Raw genomic sequence first — 8,880 nt, 5'->3', positions numbered from 1 at the left:
ATCGGCCTTCGAACAACTGGGCCCTAATCAACACCCAAGGTCCTGATGAGATTGTGCCGGCTTTTGATCTAACATCTACAAATGGTTAGAAACCCCTAGTCTTTTCGGATATGCACGTACGAAAACCGTAATTCATGTCCTAAGCCAGAAGAGATTTGCAGATATATGTATTGCTGCACTGATAGACTTCTCAAAAAGGAGATTTATCGAAGAATGAAAGTCTGCTAAAATAGAAAAAAAGGAGGGAGGGGGTCACGCGCGCGGTTGTCATTATCGTCTCGCGTTTCACTGTTGGTTATTTTCGTTGAGCCGACACGAACATCGTTTTTGCATCGTAGAACAACTTCCATTTCACTTTGCCCCGCAGCAGATTCAAGAACAGAACAGGTAAGTTTTTATCTCTCATTTAATTCCCATTTGCAGTTAACAAATAAGAGTGTGTGTTCCCTATGTATTAATTACATCAGTACACATTCGCAGCATATAGTAATTTTCTGCGGGTAAGTTTCCCAAAGATTTGGTTTTCCAATTTCCCTTAAGAACGTTTGTTCGACAGTAGAGTTTGTGCACAGGCCTCCCACGTTGCCTTCTCCACAAAATTGCTCTCCTCTACACACCATTACGTTAATAAACTGGGGTCTCTTGTCAGGTCCCAGATCAGTTTTCGCCGGGCAAAGGTCACAAAGTCCTCCTGTTTTACTTGTACAATTACCTGTAGAATTTGTATTGGGGAAGGACTGGCCAGCCCTGGCCCCGGCCCGGCCCATCGACCTGCCCGTCCAGTCGTTGTCGTCGCTTGACTCGTCCCTTCTTATTCTACTTCTATTAGTCTGCACAGGAACTTGAGCGGATTCCCGAGTAATGTTGTAGATTTTCATCCTTCTCAACATCGTGTGGTAGGACACCAGGTTGGGAAATTTATCCGCTTCTGCTTTGGTAAAGGCCATGTAGGCAGAGTTGAAGTAGCCCAGTGGGCCTGGCTTCAATCCCAAAAGTTTAAGGCCTTTCGTTAACTCTTCGCCATTGCGTGGAACTTCCCACTTCCAAATCAAGCCGCCGAAAAGAACAGGTAGATTAGCAGCCAAGAAAAGTATTCGAATGGCCATCTACGGAAAGATAAGGAAAATGAAAAACATATTAAAGTCCCAGTACAATAGGGAGGCCACACTAATATCCGATTAAATCAGGAAAGATTTCATAAATTTGAATATCATGAAACCTGTGAACCCTCAGGTCTACGGCTAAAAGTCGCCGAATCTAACCGTTAGTAAATACAGTTGGCTCTCGATAAAACGAACCCTCGCTAACTCGAATCTCGCGCTAACTCGAGTTCATTTTTGTTTCCCTTCAGATCATTTCTATATAATTCTACCCTCGATAACTCGAACCATGTTTTGAACGTGTTACAAGTCGAAAACAAACCGTGCATTGAAGTCCGAAACCAGCATTGAAAAAACAGACCACTAAGAAAAAAGAAACAATCAAAACAAGATTTCTTCGTGTTACTCCAGTTCAAATTCAGTGTACATCCATGTATATCAATCAAGCTTTGTTACTTAATTCCTTTTTCGAAATGTCAATCTGTATCAGTCTCGCTGCCCTTGAAGTGCATTCACTCCCCATGCATCTATTTGCTTATTTCCTTATTCCAAGTTATTTGCTTGGAGCTCCTGATAACTTGATCGAGCTCCTGCTAACTCGAACTTTTTTCAGTTTCCCTAGAAGGTTCGAGCTATCGCGGGAGTCGATTGTAAAACACATTGCAAGGGACGTTCAATTTTACTTCATGTTTAATTTAGAAGTGTGGCCATACAAATCTGTTCGAGCATTTTTGACGGGGATGCGGAGTGAATATAACTTCCTCAACTGAATTTTAAACCCTTTGGAAGCGTTTTTATAGGATAACCTTTCTGGGTAAGAAATAGACTTTCCATTTCGAGTAGCGAGTGAATCGAGACGCGAGAGAACGCGAGGGTGAGCAGCAAAGTTGCGAGCCTTCTTTTTATATTTGGCCCGGGATTCACTAAAATACAGAGGTTTTTACAGGTATTCTGTACATCAATAAATAAAAGTTTGCGTTTACAAAAATGTCAAAAAAGGAAACCGTTCACTAAATTTTCAAATATTTGACATCTCCTCTTAGGTTAGAAATATACCGAGGATAACCAAACCGATAATAATTTAGAAACCCCGGCAGGGTACCTGAGATTATGATTAACACAGTAAAGCGATACTATGAGAAGGGGAAACCCAAATCCCTAGTCGATCTATAGAGAGAGTATGGAGTTACCCAAATCACAGTGACAAAGGCAAAAAAAGTGCTCTCCGGGTACCGCTTTGCGTGATTCCCTGTTTCCCTGTTAGTTATTTCCTTGTTTAAACAGTCCCAGTTATTGGTGAAAATCGAGCAAAGTTTGCTATAAGGACGTCCTTCATAACCCGTGATGAAAAAAATTGTAGGTGAAGTTTATATGGGATATCGTTTATCCACTAACAAATGTAACCGAGAAAACATCAATCTCTGACGGGGAAATAATTGTATGTCGTCTTCTCTGATATATCAACCTCTTAGTATATCAGTTCAAATCTACCAACAGTGCCCAAAACTGAGCTGTTCGATCATGCACCTTTGACAATGTGTAGGGAAAATCTTGTACACTGACCGCCGATAGATCACTAAGATAGCAATATCCCGCCTGAAATACTGCCATTTATATTGCATTGTATTGTCCAAATAAACGTCATGTTGCCTTATTGTCGACCTTTCGATCTGAAACGCCGAATTCTCGGTTGATTTGAGTGCAAGGTCTAATACTCGGTGGTACGTTGAACGATTCAACCAAATTCGCCGTTTATCCTCGAAAGATTCAGCAATACGCATTATTATTAAAGTAAGATCATCATGTTGTCATAAAGGGATAATCAACGCACTAATTCGGGAATAACTAGCCAATGGGAATCACCATAATTATATTAATTTTATATCCTATGTAAATGTACAAAAAGGCAACGACCGCACGGTTTGTACAGGTACTCTGCTTGTAAGGTGGCTCGATACAGTTTTTCAGGGCCAATACCTGCCAAGTTTGAGCATAAACTACGTGGCCATAAAAAGAGGGTTTTGGAAAAATTGCCACCACAGTTGTATTAGATAAAGATGAAAAATTGTTATGATCAGGGTTGGAACGGCATCGGAGTTATTTATCATAGCAACGAAATGACGCTATTACCTATTTTACTTGCAGCAGTATATCTCGGCACAGGGAACTGTTCTTTGAAAATCATTCACGGGAGCTTTTTCCTTCAATAGCAGCCTCGATGTTCGTGAAGTTTCAGCTAAATCTGTAAGAGCGTTATCGAGATATTTTTGGATAAAGATTTTGTGGTTAAAAATACGGTAAAAAATGGACAATCTTGGGTTCGGCTGTTATCTATAGCCCTTATTTTGCTGCCTTACGATATATCAATAATCTTGAAACTAAAAGGTCATATAAAAGGAAGGTTAATCTCAAGAATCTTAAATTTTTAAAAAATTCTACCGAGCCGTTTAAAAAATATTTGCTAATTTGTTAAAGAAGACCAAAATGTTACAAAGCTGCTAACGAGAGCGCTTCGATACGTACTAATCAAACCCTAGCTTCTTTCTAGCATTCGGCTGGAGCTATCTCCCATGATCTTTCACATACGCTTTTAAAAAGATTGAAACTACTTTGAGGTGAAATTGCATGTCGAAAGCGCTTCATTTTCAACTGATAACGGCCAAACAACAATATTGTCCATTTTTTACTGCGTTTCTAACAATAAAAACTTTATCCCAAAATATCTCGATAACGCTCTTACAGATTTCGCTTAAACTTCACGAACATCGAGGCTACTATTGGAGGAAAAAGCTCTCGTGAATGATTTTCGAAGAACAGTTCCCAGTGACGAGATATACTGCTGCAAGAATGATAGGTAATAGTGTCATCTCGTTGCTAATCCGATGCCGTTGCAACCCTGATCATAACAATTTTTCATCTTCACTAATACAACTGTGGTGGCAATTTTTCCAAAACTTTGTTTATGGCGACGTAGTTTATGCTCAAAATTGGCAGGTATTGACCCTTAAAAACTGTATCGAGCCACATTAAGTTATTTCGAGTAGGAAAAAAACACGTTTAACTTATAAACCTATTGTGCGCAAGACTAGTTGTGCGGTGACCCTCAGCCAGAAGCGGGAAAAGATTGTAATTTATGCCAAAACCTTGATCTTTTTTGGCAAATTACCTTAGAAATTGATAAGGACATATTTCCCTGCTAATGGAATCAAAGCAAGCGAATATTAACGTTAAAAGCCGACGTTTCGGTATCATCATGACACCTTTCTCAAGGCAAAATGAATAAGTAATGAAAAGATTTCATTTCTATAGTCTCTACAAATTAGCATAATAACAAAGGATCACAAGTTGTTCAAGTGAATACCTTTGCGCGAATCGAGTCCGCCTGCACGTCTAGGGATGGTTTGAGTTTTCTTATAAAGAGCATCTCCTCATTTAGGCAATCAAATTTGTTAGAACCTTTAGAAATCGTCGTCAATTTGTAGCGGAGCCCCATAGCTAAGGTAATCTACCCATCCCAGAAAATTTGGTAATCACGTGACCGACCAACCGAGCGACCGACCGTCCGTCCGCGCCACAGGCATACCAATGTTTACTCTCACACTTTCTAGCTACTTTGGGAGCCCAGGAGGAAGCTGATTGCACATTAATGTTGTCATCAATTGACAGCTGTCAAAACAGGGTATCCGCTGACCAGTATCACCTGACCGTATCGCGGGCTTAGGTGTCGACCCATTAAGGTCGAGTATTTTTTGAAGTTATCCGCTGACAATTTATTCGTTTTCAAATGATTGCAGGCTCACGTTTATTTTTTTTTAATATTCATATCAAATATGTTGTGTTTATGTCAGTATCGCCCCGCACCATTACGATTTTGATTTCAAACTGACCTCAGACGCAAAAATTCAACCAGTTTTTTTTAAATACAGGCGGGGAAGACCTTTTTCCTACCTTACGTTTGTAAGATTTGAGACAATGATCTGACCTAGTATCAGGTTTGATATAAGCTTACAGAACTTAAAAAAGCCTTTAGATATATTTTCTCACCGCAAATAGAAAGAAAACGTTCGGAAGAATATTTAGTTATAAATTTGCCTGTAGAAAGAAAACTTTGAGCGATTTTCTTGCCTCGAGTTCACCTTTGAAAAAGCAAACACCGGGAAGCCGGCTTAAAACATAAACTTAAAGACTCAGGATTTTTAGAGATACTTTAATACTTGTCTTCGTGAATGAAAATTGCTGTCTCTTTAAATGTTTCACCGAATTATATTTCTTTCAATGATTGTTAGAAGTCTCTTTTGCAATTTTAATCGCTGTGCCGTTTGTTTTCAGTCTTTCACGAACGTCGCTTGCATGAGTACTCAAAATGTCGCGAGTATCAAACGCTTTTCAAGATTACACATCGTTATAAAGCCATGAAATAAAAAAAAATAACATAATTTAATTTGTTGTTACGTTGAAGCGTAACTCTATTAATGTTCATTCACACACTCGACCGCTGGCCAAAAGTGAGAGCCGGCTGGCCGTATAGGTGATTTTGGAAATTTTTTGAACGGTTTCGCTAAAAGCCAACGATTGATCGTCCTGAATATTGACTGAGTGCAATTTGTCTTGAAAAACAGTGAAAGACTGCATTCTGTCCGAGGTCTGTATGATAAATACAGGGCCTCATAGTACTGTTTCACCTCAGATGTGATGTATAAAAAGTGTAAAAGGTTGGTTTACACACTCCCAGATTTGTTGGCAAGATTTTGTAAAGTAAAGTTATCGAACGCAAAAGATTCGGCCTGATTTGTTTTCCAGGCCTAATCTACTGTGATCAAGAGCCGTTATGGCTCTTGAATGTGATCAAAGATGATTGCGATTTTTTGGGTGAACATATAAGTCAACTCGATGTGAGATGTTTCACTCTAAAATCACTTAGCTTTTCCCTCAAAAGCCACATGAATGTGCCCTTAAGTTAGCTGATTTGTGGATTACAAGTTTATTGTTTGATTTAAATTATATATTTATTAATGGGAGCTTCGCCTTTTAGCCCTGGCTAAATTTATATATTATTTCTATATTGATTGTTGGTAGTCTCAAAAGTGTAATTTTCTTCGCTTTGCCGTTTGTTTTCAGCCATTCATAAACATCGCTTGCAGGATTACTCAGAATGCCGAGCGTATTAAACGCTTTTAAAGGTTACACATCGTTATAAAACCATGAAAAAAAAGTAGACTCGATAAATTCTTCATAACAAGCCGCAGTATCTTAGCAACCAAAAAAAACCCTCAGTATCCAACTGAGATAGCTGAGTAAAAGTCAGCTATCTCAGCTGGATACCCAGTAGCTTGCAACATTCCGTATTCCATTAATCTCTGATCGTATTTGACATCTAATATGATAGAGGCGTCAATTTTCACGCCATCATGTCATCATCCTAGGGCGAGAAATATAATTAATTAAAAGCTGGGTATCTAATAAAATGTACGGCTTTGGTTTCGGAAAAATAATTCAGTGCCGTCTAAACAGAAACATATCTAAGTCCGCGGTCAACCTCGTTGCAAATACACAGGAAAAAACGATTAATTATCTATAGTTCAATATTTCTCGATTTCGTTAGTGCTCCCCCTCCCCGATGCTGTGTACTACATTTACATTGATAAGATAAGATATCTTTCCCTCTACGGATGGAAACGCTAAACATGTTATTTAGAAGAAGCGCTAGAAGCGCTCAGGCATAATATTATATGAAAGGACTTCTACCTGGATGAACCAGAAAGGATATAGAACAATTACCTAATTTTTTTATCGGCTGCGGGTCGAAATACTGAACGTGTTATATATCCTAGAAGCGCTCAGCCGTAATAACATCATGCCAGGACTTCAACCTAGATGAACCAGAAAGGATATAGAACAATAGCCTAATTTTTTCTCGGCTACAGGTTGAAATACTGAACGTGTTATAAATCCTAGAAGCGCTCAGCCATAATTACATCATGCCAGGACTTCTGCCTGGATGAACCAGAAAGGATATAGAACAACTGCCTAATTTTTCGCGGCTACGGGTCGCAATACTAAACGTGTTATATATCCTAGAAGCGCGCAGCCATAATAACATCATGCCAGGACTTCTGCCTGGATGAACCAGAAAGGATATAGAACAACTGCCTAATTTTTTTTTCTTCGCGTCCAAATGCTAAACGTGTTATACATCCTAGAAGCGCTCAGGCATAATAACATCATGCCAGGACTTCTGCCTGGATGAACCAGAACGGATATAAAACAACTGGCGATTTTTTTTTCTACGCGTCGAAATGCTAAACGTGTTATACATCCTAGAAGCGCTCAGGCATAATTATATCATGCCAGGACTTCTACCTGGATGAACCAGAAAGGATATAGAACAACTGCCTAATTTTTCGCGGCTACGGATCGCAATACTAAACGTGTTATATATCCTAGAAGCGCTCAGGCATAAATAACATCATGCCAGGACTTCCGCCTGGATGAACCAAAAAGGATATAGAACAACTGCCTATTTTTTTTTTTCTACGCATCGAAGTGAAACTGTTATATATCCTAGAAGCGCTCAGGCATAATTATATCATGCTAGGATATCTGCGATTGAGTTTGGTCCTGAATATTGAATCTTGAAAAATTTTGAAATACTGCATTTTGTACGAGGTCTGTATGATAAAAACAGCGCCTCATAGTACTCTTTCTCCTCAGATGTGGTGTATTAAAAAAAATGAAAGATTGGTTTGCACGCACCCAGATTTATTAGCAAGAATTTGTAAACTTGTCGATCGCAAAAAATTCGGCCTGATTTGTTTTCCACGCCCTATCTACTGTGATCAAGAGCCATTATTGCTCTTAAATTTGACCGTACATCTTTTGGGGTGTACATATATATAAGGCTATATCAACTCGATACAAGATTTTTTTCACTCCAAAATCACTTAACTTTTCAATGGGAGCTTCGTGGACGTACCACCTTTTCTTTCAGAACTGTTTCACGTGCTCACTAAAGGTTCTAACAAATTTGATTGCCTAATTAAGGAGATGCTCTTTATAAGAAAACTCAAACCATTCCTAAACGTGCAGGCGGACTCGATTCGCGCAAAGCAAGAGAGAATGATCTAAGAGAGCGAATCCCCCATACATGACCCCCTTTCCATGAAAATTATTTACTGGGCTGTCTGTGTCATAAAATGGGTTTTCGGTCGTCTGCGGCGAAAAACGGCCTCCCGGGGGAGGGAAGACACGAGGGTCTGGTACCGAGAAAGGACGCTCTCACAAATGGTTTCATATGAGTTTCTCTTGCACGGAGCCTTACACGGATACTTTTTGTACCTCGTCTGCGCTCCCCCTGAAAAACCCACAAGGCGTTGCGAACCTGAAGAAGGCTATTTGCGTTGTTCGAAGCGATTCGATCATAGGAGTCACTCTATAATTTTTTTATTGTTCGAGTTTAAGTCAGTTAGATGATGTTGGCGCTGGGAAACTCAGAGAAAGCCCGCGTTGCATTCAAACCGACACGCCGTTCACGGTAGGTTCACACTAAAAGATGACTGTGAGCGTCAGGTTTGGAACGCCGTGGCCGCTTCGTGAACTATCGATCGATGTAGCACATGAGCAATTAAGAAGCACAATTTATGAGCGAAGTATTTCACCAGTTGACGACACTATAGCTTAAGACTTGATTGTAAGCCGTCATAGTCAGTGAAGCGAACAACTCAGTTGCCGATGAATGGCAGATGAATCCTGATGTGAGGAACGTCGATGAGCGAGGGACGTG

General features: G+C 39.7%; 1 long non-coding RNA gene across 1 annotated transcript in view; it reads right to left on the bottom strand.

The window, feature by feature from the left end:
* Nucleotides 1–388: 388 nt before the first annotated feature.
* LOC140948618 (uncharacterized) overlaps nt 389–8,880 on the bottom strand; it is a 15,026-nt gene continuing 6,534 nt past the window's right edge. Inside the window, exon 2 of the long non-coding RNA XR_012167062.1 lies at nt 389–1,106. This is a non-coding gene — a long non-coding RNA (uncharacterized lncRNA). The remainder of the gene's footprint in view (nt 1,107–8,880) is intronic.

The sequence above is a fragment of the Porites lutea genome, chromosome 9 (genome assembly GCF_958299795.1).
Source record: "Porites lutea chromosome 9, jaPorLute2.1, whole genome shotgun sequence".
NCBI classification, from domain to species: domain Eukaryota; kingdom Metazoa; phylum Cnidaria; class Anthozoa; order Scleractinia; family Poritidae; genus Porites; species Porites lutea.
This window is presented reverse-complemented; position numbering and strand designations above follow the sequence as displayed.